Source organism: Balaenoptera borealis (genome assembly GCF_965194805.1).
Source record: "Balaenoptera borealis genome assembly, chromosome: 18".
In the NCBI taxonomy this organism is placed as follows: domain Eukaryota; kingdom Metazoa; phylum Chordata; class Mammalia; order Artiodactyla; family Balaenopteridae; genus Balaenoptera; species Balaenoptera borealis.
This window is the reverse complement of record NC_138877.1, coordinates 1,766,184-1,782,153: the sequence shown is the minus strand read 5'-3', so window position 1 is coordinate 1,782,153 and position 15,970 is coordinate 1,766,184. Positions and strand designations below refer to the sequence as shown.

The window sequence follows — 15,970 nt, the reverse complement described above, 5'->3', positions numbered from 1 at the left end:
ATAACAAAATTGACCATCTTCACCATTTTTAAGTGTATAGTTCAGTAGTGTTAGTATACAGTCGGTGCTCTCTATTTCGGGGTTCCCCACCAGTGAATTCAACCAACTGTGAATCAAAAATGGTCCCAAAAAGTTCCAGAAAATTCCAAAAAGCAAAACTTGAATTTGCAGTGCTCCAGCAATTATTTACACAGTATTTACATTGTATTAGGTATTGTAAGTAATCTAGAGATGATTTAAAGTATACAGGAGTGTGTGCCTAGGTTATATGCAAATACTACACCGTTTTATAAGACTTGAGCATCCTCGGATATTGGTATCTGAGGGGGTCCTGGAACCAGTGCCCTGCAGATGCCGGGAACAACTACATTCACACTGTTATGCAACCCTACCCTCCAGAAGTTTTTCACCTTCCCAAACTGAAACTCTATGCCCGTGACACAGCTGGCCTAGCCCTCCTCCACTACCACCCTTGTTACTATGAGTTTCGTTTCTTTAGAGACCTCACATAGGTGGAATCAAAGAGACAGTATTTGCTAGCCCTCTCCCCCCAACAAGGGTTTGGAGGCTACTGGTGTCCAGAAACATGGAGGAGTTCTCCACCGCCGAAGAGAAGTGGGTGAGACCAGCCTGCACCTGGGAGAAGAGGAAAACTAGTCATTAAAAAAAGAAAAGCACTGAGACCTCAACTGTTTACATATTTGAAGAAAAGTCCTCTTAAGTAAGAATTAACTGAGTGAATGGAGTATCCTGCCTGCCAACAATTATTGACAATTGACAATTGTCAATTGCATGTAACAAAACATAAACATTTTATATGTGCTGATTGATTCTAATTCTTTCTATTACCCATGTTTACCTTTGAGGGCTTAAACAGAGATAATTTTCTGGAAAACGACAGTTATTGCATGAGACCTATAGAATCTGAAGATACATCCAAAGCACCTCTGTCTCCTACTGTCGCTCCTATTTCTGCTTTCCAAAGGGACCCCCGTCTGGACTCTTGCACCACCAGGCTTCTCCCCAAGTCCGAGGACGCTTGTGCTTGTCTGGTCCCCACCGAGTGTTCCCGCTTAACCTCAGCTCTGCCACACGCCGTTTGTGGGCGTCCTCTCCATGCCAGGCTCTGAGCTTAGGGGTTATGGGTGGAAATGTAGCCACGATACCACGAGAATTTCAAAGGGCTCCCCGCCCGGTGGAGAACACACACATGTAAGGAAACAGTTATCCTGGCTGTGACAGTGTGCATTCAAACCAACCATCCGGGAGGACCCAGAGAGAGAGACAAAGCGTGGTTATCGAGAGACCGTCTCACAGAGAAGTGATGCTCAGGCAAGACCCTAGAGGATGAATATAATTTTGCAGACAGAGAAGGAAAGGACACTCGAGACAAAGGTCAAAGCATCTCCAAGGGCAGAGTATCAAGAAGGAAGACAGAGTGACAGCAGCAAAGTGGCAGACAGGCAGCTCCAAGCTCTTGTCTTTGTGTAGAAACAGCAAATAACAAGCAGGAGTGGGTAAAAGCAACTTTGTCAGAACTCTAGAAAACAGTCAAAAGCAAATAAAATAAATAAAAAGCAAATAAAGCTATAAAATAGCAACCGAGCAAATGCTGAACCAAGAAAAAGGCAATTTCAAAATGGTAGGAAAGCACTGTGGCATTTTTACTTGCCTTGTCCACCCCTGCCAGCGCTTCGGTGGTCTTAAAAAAAACGAAAGACCGAACTTGTGTTTTGTGACTGGCCTATTTCACCAAGCATAACGTCCTCCGGGTTCATCCATGTGTCAGGCCTGTGACAGGATTTCCTTCCTTTTTAAGACCACATAATATTCCACGTCTGTATAGACCACACTTTGTTTTTCCCTTTATCCATCGATGGACACCGGGGTTGCTTCCACCTCTTGACTATTGTGAATAATGCTGCTGTGAACATGGGTGTGCAAATATCTTAGAAATCCTGATTTCAATCCTTTTGGGTAGGTGCTCAGAAGTGGGATTGCTGGATCATATAATAATTTTATTTTTAACGTTTTTAGGAACCACCATTCTGTTCTCCATAGTGTTTGTACCATTTTACAATCCCAGCCAATAGTGCACAAGGGTTTTCTGAGTTTTTAAAAGAACAGAAATTCCCTCTATTATAAAAAACTGTTTCAAAGTATATAAAAAGAAGGTATAGTCTTAATATTCTTTCAAGGCAGATATAAATTAAATTTCAGATTTAGTTTGATCTTCAGATTTCTAAGTACCCCAAGAAGGCTAATTTCCTTAAAGGACAAAGTTTAAAATCAAATATTAATATACAGAATATAAGAACACATTAAAATACTGGTTTGTTCTAGAAATGAAAAGCTAATGTAACACTGGGAAAATAAAACATAACTTATTTTATTAATAAAGAAAAGAAAATACTGTTGATATTTTAAATAACTATTATTACTTCAAAATCTTATTATTGGCTTCCCTGGTGGTGCAGTGGTTAAGAATCTGCCTGCCAATGCAAGGGACACGGGTTCGAGCCCTGGTCCGGGAAGATCCCACATGACGCAGAGCAACTAAGCCTGTGCGCTACAACTACTGAGCCTGCACTCTAGAGCCCACGAGCCACAACTACTGAGCTCGCATACCACAACTACTGAAGCCTGCACACCTAGAGCCCGTGCTCCACAATGAGAGAAGCCACCGCAATGAGAAGCCCACGCACCTCAACAAAGAGTAGCCCCTGCTCGCCGCAACTAGAGAAAGCCCATGCACAGCAACAAAGACCCAACGCAGCCAAAAATAAGTAAATAAATAAATTTATTAAAAAAAAAAAAAAAGAGTCTCCTTCTCCAGCTCCGTTGCCGTTAGGGATCTGGGTCTGATTTGCAGGCGCTCCCCCTGGGGAGCAGGGGGTCACTGGCCTGAGGAGGGTCATGAAGGTTTAGGGAGAGGATGGAGAGGGAGCTGACAGGTCCTTAAGAAAGGGCTGCTGGGGACCATTGGCTTGGTTGCCTTAAACAGCCGGACTGTTGGAATCTCTCTTCCTGTATCCCTCGGTGCCCTGTGGCGGGATGAGAAGTGGAAGAGGGCGAATCAGGCCAAGACTGCTGAGCTTAGCCAGGAGGGGCAGGAAGCAGGATGGGGTGGAGGGAGTGGCTGGTGCTGCTCAGAGAGAGCTGCTGAAATGGGGCCTCATGGGACCTGGGACGTGGGTGGAAGACAGAGAGCAGTGGGGGCCCTGAACGGAGAAAGAGAGGGCAGAGGGACACACTCAGTGGCACTCAGGGGTCAAGGAGGAGGAGGGATGAGGTCAGAGATGGAATACAAACAGTTAGTGGAGGCCTGTAAGGAAAATTGGTCTCGGAGCCTGAAGTGATTAAAATTAGTTTCAGCTGCCTATAATGGGCACCCTCAAAATAAAATGGTTCTTTTTTTCTCACTTAAAAGAAGTCCAGAGGAAGGTAATCCACCATTCTCATGGCTCCAAGGTCATCAGTGGTCCTACCATCCTAGTACATTGCTTCTAACCTCATGGTCACTTCATGATCTAACATGGCTGCACTGCACCAGCCATCACACCCACATTTCAAGCAGCAGCACAAAGAAGGAAAGAGCAAAAAGGGTATACCTGCCAGCCCTCTTTAAAGAGCCTTCCAGGAAGCCCCACCCAACACACTCACTTTCATCTTTTTGCCCCAGAATTTAGTCACCACACCCAGCAGCAAGGAAGGCTGGGGAAAGTCATTTCAAATTCAAGGCGGCAGTGGCCCGGGCTGCAATCAGAGTTCTGTCACTAAGGAGGAAGGGCCTGCTGGACGGCTGGTGGGTGGCCTGCAGTCTCCACACAGAGAGCCAAGCTGGTTCTGATACAGAGGCAGCCCGTTGCTGCCCGCCGCCCAGGGATGTCTCCGGCCACCTCCTGGGGGCGGCTGAGGGTTCAGGGGGGACCTGCCAGGCCCAGAGTGTTTCCACCAGGGCGTTTGGGCAGGAAGCCTCACTGTGATTTTCAGTGTATGTACTCATCCAGACTAGTCTGTATCTTAGCTAAGAAAAGGCACCACCACCCTATGTTCAGCCTGGTTTCAGGCTGCAGTGGACATTGAATCCTGTGTGTGTTTGAGAGTTCTGCATTGAGGTGGCAGTGTCACAGTGGGGACCCAGTGCCTCGCCTGAATGCCCCAACGTCCCCTGCTTCCGCCAGCACACGCATCGCCCGGGTCAGACACTGGGCTGGACTCTTCCCCGGGTCCCTGTCCTTCCTCGCACGTCCTCCCCCTGAAGTCCATTTATCACTAATCCAAGGGGGAAAAATGCGCCCGAGAGCCGATCCCCAGAACCCAGTGAGTGAAAAGTGCCGTCACCTCTTCCCATCCCACTCGTGTGAGACTCGGGGGCCCGAGCAGGGGCCTCCCCAGCAGGTTCTGGGGCTCCCGCCTCAGGGCGCTTCAGAGCAGATGTGGGGGGCTGGGCATAGACTTCGCGAAGGAGGGGGGACCAGCCTTGCCGGCCACAGACCCCTCCGGGGTTTAATGAACCAAGTCTCTCAGTAACCAGACCCCGTCATTCTTCTGTGTTCCCACTGAAAGGACGCTTCTCCTTTAGCATAAACACTAGACTCGGAAAAGCAGCAATCTACCCTTGAACCTTAAAGTGTAATCAGTGATTTATAGAGCTCACAAAATGAAGCAGTTATAAAACGGATCCAAAAAAGAGGGGATATATGTATATGTGTAACGGATTCACTTTGTTGTACAGCAGAAACTAACACAACATTGTAAAGCAACTATACTCCAATAAAAATTTTTAAAAAAAGGGTCCTCTGTAATAAATTAACATTTATTAAATAAAAATCTAAAATAACTTTTATTAAATAAAATAATTCTAAGAAATGAATAAATTGAAAAACTGGACCCGCATCCTCCAGTTAGGACACTTAATAAAATCCACTTGGTGCTGTAGCGATTTTATATCTATCTTACCTTTCTACTTGATTTTCCACCCTGAAAGGAGAAAGAGTGGGTCTCATTCCTAGTTACATGAAGTTATATAAATTAGCTAATCTCCGGGAATGTGACTTCCAGGCGTCAGGAGCTGGGCCCCTGCCCTGGCTCACTAAGTGGTTGTGTTTGTGGCCATGGGGCCTGGTGCAGGGGCAGCCCACGTGGGCAGGTGTCCAGCAGACTCCGTCAGGGTGGAAATTCTACATCTGTGCCACCCCACGTGACACCTCGGGCCACGGCAGGATTTGGCCTCACCATGCAGCCAGGAGGGCCGGGCACTGGGTTTCTGTTTTACTTTATTTTACTAATTAAAAGTTAACTTAAACGGCCACCTGTGGTGAGTGGTTCCTGAATCAGGAAGAGCAGATCTGATGGCTGTTTCCTGCAGCGGCTCAGAAAAGCTGCTTTCCTCACCAGCGCTGATGCAGAACCACAGGTGCGGACGAGAGACGGGGCCCGTGAGTCCTTGTTTCCACCTGAACAGGAGTCCGCCCTGCAGTTCACTGGAAAGGTCAGAAAAGTATAAAACAGAAAAAAGATCTGCGTTAAGTACAGGACTATATTTATCAACAATTAAATGCAATCACACACCCTCCTAAGGACACAGTTTAGAGTTCTTACATGTGAGAATGAGAGTGATATCTTTTTTCATCAAACTATCCATGAAATGGAAGCTAAACCAGGAGAATCCATAGATGTACGTCTCACCAGGAAGACTGTACAATATCATGGCTGAAAATGTCGACTTAGTTGGAATTTTATTTAAATAATGACTCCCAAACTTTTGGGTCATTTGACCTTGGGCAAGTTAATTAGCCTCCGATCCTCAGTTTGTTTATCTGTAAATGGGGTTAAGGGTATACCTACTTCACAAGGTTGCTGAGGGTTAAATAAGACAATGAAGAGCAAGGCTTCAGCCCAAACATGGCAAACAGTCGATAAACATTGGCCGTCATGGTTTTGTCGTTACCCCCCCACTAAGTGAGGACTGCGGCTCCCGCCACAGGTTCATGCTCTTTCCACTGATCTCCTTAGTTTAGGCGTTTGCGGATGTAACCAGCCCGGCCGTTCCTTCTAATTATCTGTCCATGGTGTCTGACCTACGCTCTGCTCTGCAAGATCAGCCCACCTGAGATGGACCACACAGCATCTCACCTGGACGCACAGAATCACAGCTTAAGGAGTAAATTAACAGGTAAAGCGTTAATGTTTTCCTAAAGGCCAAGGCCTTTCAGGACTTACCTGTCTTTACAAAAATAGAGTAAATCCTGTGTACCCTGTTGTGAGGACAATACCAAGAGCTGAACTTTTATCTCCTAAAATACTAAATCCCAAACCTTTTTTAACAGACTAAGTCCAGGCTTACGCTTAGGTTTTGCTATGAATCTGTTGTGTGTTGATTATATTTAGAAGAGCTAGTTTGATAATAAAAGTGAACTAAACGTATCCTGAGATACATTGTTGAACATCCGTGTTTCATAGGAAAAACTCCCATCCTGACCTGGCAACGTAAAAACATGTGCACGGGTGTGCACACACACACGCACAAGCGTGTGCTCACTGGGCCCTACCTGTTTTGAACGTTGCAGGTGGGGGATGAGGGAGCGGTCGTTAGTAAAATTGCATCCACCTACGAAAACCTGATGGACATTCCAGCCTAACTTTCATTAGAGCAGCAGCTTTCTTGCTCCTCGTGCAGCCTTCTTCCGAAAGGGCTGCGGCCCGAGAGCGGTCTCAGAGCATCTGCGCCCTCTGGTCTTTTGCACTGGTTATGACCCTTTCAGTAAACAGTGGAACACACTGACAGAGGTTGTTTCACGCTATTTTTTGGCCTTGGGGTATAAAAGCTGGAGAGAGGAGCATGAAGTGAAAGCGTGCGGCCACTCTCCACTTTGAAGGAGCCCCTGAGCCTCACGGGCTGGTCCCATCGCGTCCCCCCAGTGACCCCCTCCTGGGAGCCTCCACGTGGTGCTGTGACGGCCACCGGGGCCACTGAGAGCTCAGATCCCACCACCCCCCATCCCCGGGACCGAGGATCAGAACCCAGGCCAGGCCCGGCGGCAGGGGAGGGACTTGCTCAGGCCCCGGGGGCCCCCACTCGCTGCCACCTCCCACCTCCCCCTCTCCCTCCACCTCCCCCCTCCCCTCCCCTCCCCCCTACCCCCGTCCGTCAACTTGGCCCCATCCACGAGCACACGCTGGACGCGGGGACAAAAGACGAACAAGACGGGCACCCTGCCCTTCAGGAGATGGCCATGTGACGAGGGGACAGCAAGCAGGACCCCACACACCAACCAGAACACAAGCCGGCAGGTGCTGGCCCATCTTCATCTCCCAGAACCAGAGGGTCGGTGGACGGCCTTGGGGCCCCACTGACAGACTCGGGCCTCGACCTCGAGCTCGGCACAAAGCTGAAGACCACACGGCCCAGTCCCTACAGCCCCCATGCATGGGAGCCAGAGGGTCATAAATCACCAGGAAGCAGGTGACAGGTCGAAGGGGAGGGAGCGTGAACTACACGCAGTGAACATGGGAACCAGCCCTCGAACCCGCCCCGCCAGACCCCTGAAAACTAAAGTGGATAAAAGGGGACCCCAAAATGCTCATTTCTAATTTGACTCCCTCTTTCAAGAAGAAAAACGTATCAACAACAGCACAAATAATCAGGCTAACGCTGTGTTTGCTGCACTGTCGACGCGCAGTTTAAAAAGCGCCCTGCTTTTCAGCAGCAGCCACAGGAAAGCTGTGGGTGCGTCTGTGTGTTTTGTTTTGGTTTCGGGGTTTGTTTCGGAGAGATAGCTTTTACTTGTTTGATTTCTGTAGGATCATAAATAACAGTTGGCAAGAAAAAAATGTCAGGACTCTGCCGCAGCAGTCAAGTTCCCAAACAATCTTCGGTAGCCCTCGAAAACCAAACACCGAAAGGACCTTCCCTGGGGAAAAGAGAAGGAAAAAAACAGCGACCACCACGAAACCTCTACATTTTTGCAGAAGTCCAGTGTTCGGAGAAGCTTCCCTGCTTGGCCCACATCTGCTGATTGGTCATTTGTTACTCAGGTTAAAAACAAAACAGAAGTGGGCATTGTTCTGATACTTGCCCTGATAATATCCCAAGAAAACTCTAGAGCTGGCAGGAGAGAAAAGCAGATAATGGTCAATGCTGTCACTTGACTTTAAAAAGCACTGATTTTTCTTTTAAAGCAACATCTTCAGTTTCCAAGACCGTACACGGTTTCTCACTGCAGCTCAAAATTTTCCACTGGGCTCCCTCCTGGGAACAGACAGCGCCCAGGGCAGACGCTGCGGGACCCGCCACAGAGGCCAGGGGTCAGCTCTGCCCTTGGACCGCCTGCCACTCTCCCGGAAGAAGGACCTTCTGTTCCTCCTTTGCCTGTAAAGAGGACTCCTCAGACCGGCGCTCTAGGTCTTTTGCAATCACAGCTGAGTTTCCTAGACCGAGAAGAATTACCCGTGATCTTTATTAAGTGCTTTGATTGCCGATGATACACTATTGAATCCTCCCAATAGCGCTGTGAGGACGCTGCTCCCGTCCATGTCGCCAAGGCAGCCTTCTGGGGAGGGGGGGGGTGGTCGCCGGCTGAGGTCAGTGAGAGCGGGGGAGGGGCCGCCCGCGCCTGCCGGGACGACCCCCGTGCCCTGCTGGTCGCTGTGTCTCCCACCCACTGCTTCTCCGCGTCCCTAGCACCCAGCACCAGCACCGCTGCCGTGACTCGCCCTCCCTGGAGCCACAGCCCCGCTATCTTTGCCACCCCTCCTGTCCTCACCTCCTCCCCGAAGCCCGTCCCGGTCACCCCGCGGCCCGGCATCTCTGGGGGCTGATCCGTGTTCGCAGACTCTGGCTTGTCGGCTGGTGGGTGGAAAGGGACGGTCTGATTCAGACTCGGTTTCCAGGCCCTGATTTTCAGTCATTACCTGCGTGGCCTTGGGGACGTCCCTTCACCCCACGAGTCTCGTCACATCACCTCCCAGAGGCACTGAGGGCCCGGCTCACCCTACGAGCACTGGGGGCCTGGGGGCTGGGGGGGCGGGGTTCCTGCCTCGCACCCTGGACGTGCCCTCAGCTCCACGCCCACCTTCAATGCCAATCCAATGACAGCCAGAGAACGTGCAACTCGTAGGACCAAAGCAAACAGGAGAGGAGAGGACAGGCAGGGCGAGGTGACAGGAGGACACAGCGCTTGGCCCGCCACCGTCCCTCTCTCAAGAAACTACTGGAGGATGTGCTTCGGCAAAATGAGGGAATAAAGCAAAGAAGAAACGTGGCCCCAGCAGGGGCAGCGGCGCCCAAGGGGGCGGCGGACAGGCCCGGCGGGCCGTCCAGACGGTGGAGGGGCAGCAAGGAACAAATGGCGCGCCGAGAGGTCAGAGCCACGTCCCGGAGCTCGGACAGCCCCTCCTGAGCACGTGGCAGGCGTGTGGAAAGGCAGGGAAAACTGAACAATAGACACACAGAGAGCCCAGCGGAAGGAAGCGCCGTCCCTGCGGCTGCGGGGCTGGGAGGTCGTAAGAGAAGAATGCAAGCCCGGTCCAGAAGTGACTTTGTACGCAGTTAAAATAACATAAAGAACCAGTATGTATTTAACCAGGATTTGGGACGTGAATTTCTGAGGAGGACAGAGGGAAGGGGTGAGCGCCGGGTGGGAGCAGTGAGGGTGAGTAGAAGCCAACCCTCCAAGTTCCATGAATGTCAGCAGGTCTAAAACCCAGAATCAGGAAATAGCAGAATAAGCACATTGTGTAGAAATCGCGGGGTAACTCTCAGAAGAGCTATAAGAAATGAAGGGCTTTGGTTGCCTTTGGGGCAAAGTGTCGCTGTAAGTAGAGGGGTGGGCGGAGAGCTGAACTGTTTCTTGAAAGCCTTTTAGGTCTACTTGAATTTTTAAACTGTGTACACTTATTATTTTGATAAAAATTTTAAAATAATTAGTATTTCAGTAAATATTTAGTTAAACGGCGTGAAATACAATTAAAACCTGTATTTCACAAATTTAAATAATGGAACGTAGTTTTACCAGGACACTCAGCAAATATTTAGTCCCAAGTGAGACAGAACTGGGAAACAGAACCTCCCGGCTGAAGGGACGGCGGCCCCGCCCTCGGCAGCCCCAGAGGAGTGTTGTCACTGCCAGTGGCATCTGACCCCTCAGACTTAATAATGGATTTGAAATGCAAGACCTCTGAAGACGAAACATTTAGCTATTAACTCTGTTTTCATGATGGAGAGGAATCTAGGACAACTTAAGGACAAGGAGACGTTTATGACCTGAAACACCCAGGTCAGCCGTCCAGATTGATTAGGCCATGCCCCCTCCTCCCTTCCACGGGCCCTAAAACATGCGGCTCTGGGAAACAAGGAGGGTTCTGTCCTAAGTTCTCTTCCCTCAGGAAGTTGGGATAATCAACTCCCCATGAGCGCAATGGTCGTCTTCCTTATTCACACGTTAGAATACTGTTCCCACTCACAGAAGTGAATGAGGTTTAAGACCTTGAGCCCCACCCAAGAGCGTGTGGTCATGAACATCCCCGAAGGCCTTTACTTATGGGCGATTTGGGCTGTACAGACGACGCTACGGTACGTTTCCCAGGGGCTGATGGGATCCTGGACCGAATGACGCCCAGGGAGCCTCGGGCGTCATCACAGGCACAGAGTGGAGAGAGGCCTGGAAGGAAGACGTCCTGTCCCGGAGGAGCTCGTGATCCCACTAAGGATGCTGTAAACCTGCAGAACAGGCAGTTTGAGAAGGTCCCTGAGGAGGAAGGAGGGGGAGGGGACGGGTGATTTTCTGCTGGAACCACCAGGCGAAGACCTCGGGAAGCAGGCGGGTCCAGCAGACTGGCCGCAGCTCCCACAGCTGCCCATCCCAGCATATCCTGCTGCTGGCTGTCCCCTCCCTGTCCAGTCACCTGCTGTCACCCTGTCGTCCATCTGTTGGAAGAGGGAACGCCCATCTCGAAGTGGGAGTCGTGATAAAGCATTTCCTGATTCCTCACTTGAAGCACTGTCATTGGGACTTCCCTGGTGGCGCAGTGGTTAAGAACCCGCCTGACAATGCAGGGAACGTGGGCTCGAGCCCTGGTCCGGGAAGATCCCACATGCCACGGAGCAACTAAGCCCGTGAGCCACAGCTACTGAGCCTGTGCTCTAGAGCCCGCGAGCCACAACTACTGAGCCCACGTGACACAACTACTGAAGGCCGTGCGCCTAGAGCCCGTGCTCTGCAACAAGAGAAGCCACTGCAATGAGAAGCCTGCGCACCGCAACGAAGAGTAGCCCCCGCTCGCCGCAACTAGGGAAAGCCCGTGCGCAGCAACGAAGACCCAACGCGGCCAAAAATAAATAAATAAATTTATTTTTAAAAAAAAAGGAACACTATCATTTAACTAAACTGCTGGCCCTTCATCACACCCCTACCTGGAGTTCCCAGCGATCTGCGGCATTTCATTGTCTAAAATTGTGTCGTTCCCGGTCGTGGCTCCTGACAGCAGCTTAAAGCAAAATGGACAGCAATTGACAACCCATCTGCACAACTGTCAGAAAACTCTGAGAAACCACAAGATTTCAAGCCATGGCTACTAAATACTAAATCCCATGGGTCTCCTTCTGCCTTGTCGTCACTATAACCCCAGTGCTCAGGACACAGAAGGGGCGTGATAGGCCTTTGTCGCCTTGAGAAAACGCATGAATGGCCAGCGCACTTATAAGAAATTCTCCAACCCCGTTTCTGGGTAGTTATCAGAAAAAACAGCGCTAACTTGAATAGGCATCTGCGCCCCATGTTCACTGCAGCATCATTTACAGTAGCCGAGATCTGGAAACAACCTAAATGTCCATGAGTGTTTGAATGGATTAAAAAAAAGATGTGTTCCCCACACAATGTAAAGTTACTTGTTCAGCCCTAAAGAAGGAAATCGTGCCATTTGCAACGATGTGGATGGACCTCAAGGGCATTATGCTCAGTGAAAAAGGTCAGACAGAGAAAGGCAGGTACCGTATGATCTCACATCGTACAGCCAACAAAAACCAGGCGCCTAGATACGGAGAACAGACTGATGGCTCTCAGAGGTGGTGGCAGGGTGAGGGAGGTGGGTGAAGGGACTCAAAGGGCACGAACTGCTAGTTGTGAAATAAGTAAGTCATGAAGAGGCAGCACACAGCGTGAGGGCTATAGTTAGCAATGCTGCATGTATATTTCACAGTTGCTCAGAGAGTAGACCTCAAAAGTTCTCCCCACAAGGAAAAAACAAAATTCTGTAACTGTGGATGTTGACAGATGTTAGCTAGACTTATCACGGTGACCATTTCACAGTATATACAAATATCGAATCACTATATTGTACACCTGCAACCAATAAAATGTTATATGTCAATTATACCTCAATAAAAACAAAACAAAACAGAAAAAAAAAACCCAAAACCACAAAAACAAATTCTCCATGGTAAGTAACAAATGGCAAACTGTTTAAGCCTACAAGAACTTCTATGCTGTGAAAAATGCATAGACTATTTTGAGGCTCCAAGAAAATGTTTCTAAAATACCTGATCTTATGAAAGTAACAGGCTGAACTCAGCCACATGAAAGCATTGTTATCAAAAGAGTGACTGTCAGACTCTGAGCATGAAAAAGGAAGAAGGAAGAAGGAAAATAATGAGCCCTACACAGGGTGAAGTGACCTGCCCACTGCCCAACCGTGAAAGCACAGAAAAGGAAACTATGAATAAATGGATCACATTTAAGGAAATGACAGAGTGTGACAGCGACCGAGACAAGAAGGACATGAAAGAAAAACGAGAGACTCATTAGGGAGAAAAATTTTAAAGATAAAAGGTTTTAGTTTCAAAGCTTCCCTCTTTCCCAGCATGTTTCTGAATAGAGCTTGAAAAGGAAGCAAAATGACCGCAAACCAATAAGTGGCAGCAGAATTCCCCAATGCAGAGCTGGCGACCACCGTCGGGGCCCGGCAGGGACCCCCCAGGGCCTGTCGTGCTCACCAGGGGGCACCCGCGGCAGCGAGGGGGGACTCGCACACCCACTCAGGCCACACTCGTGTCCACATCCACTCGGAGTCAGCTCTGAGACACGCAGGAAAATAAGTAACACGGCCCCATTTCTCCCTTGGCCGAGTGGTGTTTCCCCAGCTCAGACACTTCTTTGTAAGCAGCCCAGATGCAGGACAACTTTCGGATGTTTCCAAATATCAGATCCACTCACCAGGTGAAGCTTCGTCCGAGAGCAGCTTCTGTAGCAACGGGGCCCAGGGTCAGGAGGGCAGGTCCTGGGTCCGTCTCTCGCTCCTGATGGGACGTCAGGCTCGTCCCCGTCCTGCTCCGAGATGTGGTTTCTTAGGTGCGAGGGCTACAGTTGCTCTGCAGATCGTGTCAGGTAGCTGCGCAGACAGGCTTTGCACACTGTCGACCTGCATTCGCACAGGCTCCGAAGACAGAGACCCGTGATGGGCTGGAGGCAGGGGCATGGCCAATCCAGGCGAGTACTGCATGGCAAACCTGACTCTGGGCCCAGCCGGGGGGTCCTGCACCCCAAAGGCAGCTCAGCTCAGGCTGAGCCCCACGAGGAGAGAGCCCCGGGGCGGGGGGCCGTCCTGGGTGTGCCGGCCCCAGCCCAGCTCCCGGCGGGCAAGCTGCACAGGACACCCCCTCCATGAGATGGGCAGCACCCACAGGACCATGAGAAATAACCCACCGGTGGTTTTTTAAACCACTAAGTTTTGGAGCCGTTTGCTACACAGAACCGATAACTTCAGCGATAACTCTAATAAAAGTTCTAAAGACGTTTCCATCGTTGCCAAAACTCGGTTCCTTCTACAGGCAGCTCTGAAGAGGACAGCCGTCATTCGGGTCACCAAGCCCTCCTCTGGGTTTACGTTAATTAGCAAAGCTCTCTGTCCACAGGGGTGGGAAGAGTGACCCACAGCTGGTACGTGCGGGGCACCAGGGCCGCTCACACCCGGCGGCTCAGCCGCTTTCCCCAACCCTCCCCCAAGACCCACAGACAGTTGGCTTGTTATAAATAAAACGCAGATTTTTACTCTTTTCAATTTCTCCTTTTAAAATTAAAATTTCCACTGAAATAGTCACTCCACGTACTGCAGAAAAGGAGGGCAAACGGGCCTGGAGATGTGAGCTGAGCCTGTGTCACCCCAGGGAAGCAGGTGGCTTCCTGGGCCCACGTGCTCTGTCCGGGGCGGCCGCCGTGCCCTGTGTTACAGCCGGGCTTCCAGTGGATCCGTGCCGGGTGCTGGTCCTTCCTCTGCCCCAGTCAGCCCTGGACTGTCTGCGAACCGGTCACTCTTCCTGAGCTGGCCGCCCACCTGCCGTGTCCTCAGGTAATCAGCTCCCAGCCATCGGCTGCGTGGCACAGGCCTAGTGAGGAGGCGCTGGGGAAGTGACCCTTGTGCCACGTGGAACGTCAGGATGCTTTTCAAGCTCTCGTTGCCCAGACAGGGCAAGACAGCGCTGGGTCCCCGTGAACAGCACCCGGAGGATGTCGCGGACGAGGGGTGCCTCGAAGAGACGGAGGTCAGGGGCAGGCCGTGCCCGTCCTGTGATGGTTCGCTTTAGGAAGCAGAATCAAGGGGGAGTTTTCCAAACAGCGGAGCTGCTACTTCCTAGTGTAAAAAGACCCCAAGAGGTACAGCCTTGTACGGCTACAGCCTTAACCTCAAACTTCACGCCCCCTTCACCTGTGTCTGGGTCCACACTGCGTGACAGATGACAGAGAAAAGGGATCATCATTAGGAACATTTATAATCAACCTCATAGAAGTCAATTGTTTGGGCGGAATTACTCACATGATAAATGGAACCTGACATTACATTTCCAAGGCCTCAAAAAGGCCAGCAACTTAGACAGGAAAGAGCTGGTCTTCTCCAGGAGGGCGCGGCTGGCACAGAGACAGAAGAGCAGTCAGTGTAGACCGGAGCATCAAGACCCGCTGACCGTCCCTCTGAGGCTGTGGGTCTCTCTGAGAGTCTAATCAATGTTACGACACCTCCCCTAGAAAGACGCACAGGAGCCCTTGGACGCAAGCTTTGTGGACAATTGCGTGGCGCTCAGGGACCAGAAACCCATCCTTGTGGCTTTGCTGGCAGAGCACGGGCTCCAGACTAAGACTCCTCCACATGACGCCTGGGGTCCCCGCCCCGAGACGGGGAGATGGGAGCCCAAGTCCTACCTCTGCCATTTCCTAGCTGTGCATCTGGGTCACACCACTTAACCCTCGACCGTAGAATGGGGATCACACACACTATTTCAAGGATTGTTGTGAAGCTTAAAATCAGTTAAGACACACCCGATAGCACATTATCTGCACACAAACAAATGTGAAAATGATGCCTGAATATGCGGGTGACATTCGTCTGCAAGCCCTAAGAAAGCGTTGACTCCGCTGAAGGACAGAGACGAGGTTTCCGGGTCACTGTTGGCCACAGGCCGTCACGTCTGTGAGCAAATCAGAGACCAACACCGTACCTGGAGGGACCAGGGTCGGGGACCCCCAGCAGCTCAGCCCAGTTCTGCCGGGAACCGTTGTAGAGGACAGGAATGAAGGGTGAGTAGGTGGCCTCGCTGTCCTTCCAGGAGACTCTCCGCTGCAGGAGGAATGAAGCAATGTCACTGGTAAGCTGGCCCTGATTTTGCGCAAAACTGGAAGGAGGGCTGAGCCCATAGCACTGGGGTCCCTCCAGGGGCTCCTGCAGAAGCTACAGATGTCCGTGCGACATCCCCATTCTCTTCTGTCACCTCCCATTCACAGCGTCACGCCTCTGCTTTACAGAACGGAGGTGTTCCTGCCACCCCCATTTCTGCAGGTGTTTCATTCCTGGCACATGAGGTGGCGGGAAGAGCCCAGGTCGGGAATCAGGAGGTGGGGTTCAGACACTCTCACGTGTCTGGGCAGGTGCCTGCCTGCGTGTCTGGCTCTGCCTTGTCCAATAAATACTTGTGAAATGA

At 50.7% G+C, this 15,970-nt stretch overlaps 1 long non-coding RNA gene across 1 annotated transcript; it reads right to left on the bottom strand.

The window, feature by feature from the left end:
• Positions 1-969: 969 nt before the first annotated feature.
• LOC309615419 lies at positions 970-9,090 on the bottom strand. Its single transcript, XR_014236810.1, has 3 exons — positions 9,078-9,090; positions 8,769-8,851; positions 970-5,486 (listed from the first exon to the last, which is right to left on the bottom strand). It is a non-coding gene; the product is annotated as an uncharacterized lncRNA (long non-coding RNA).
• Positions 9,091-15,970: the final 6,880 nt, after the last annotated feature.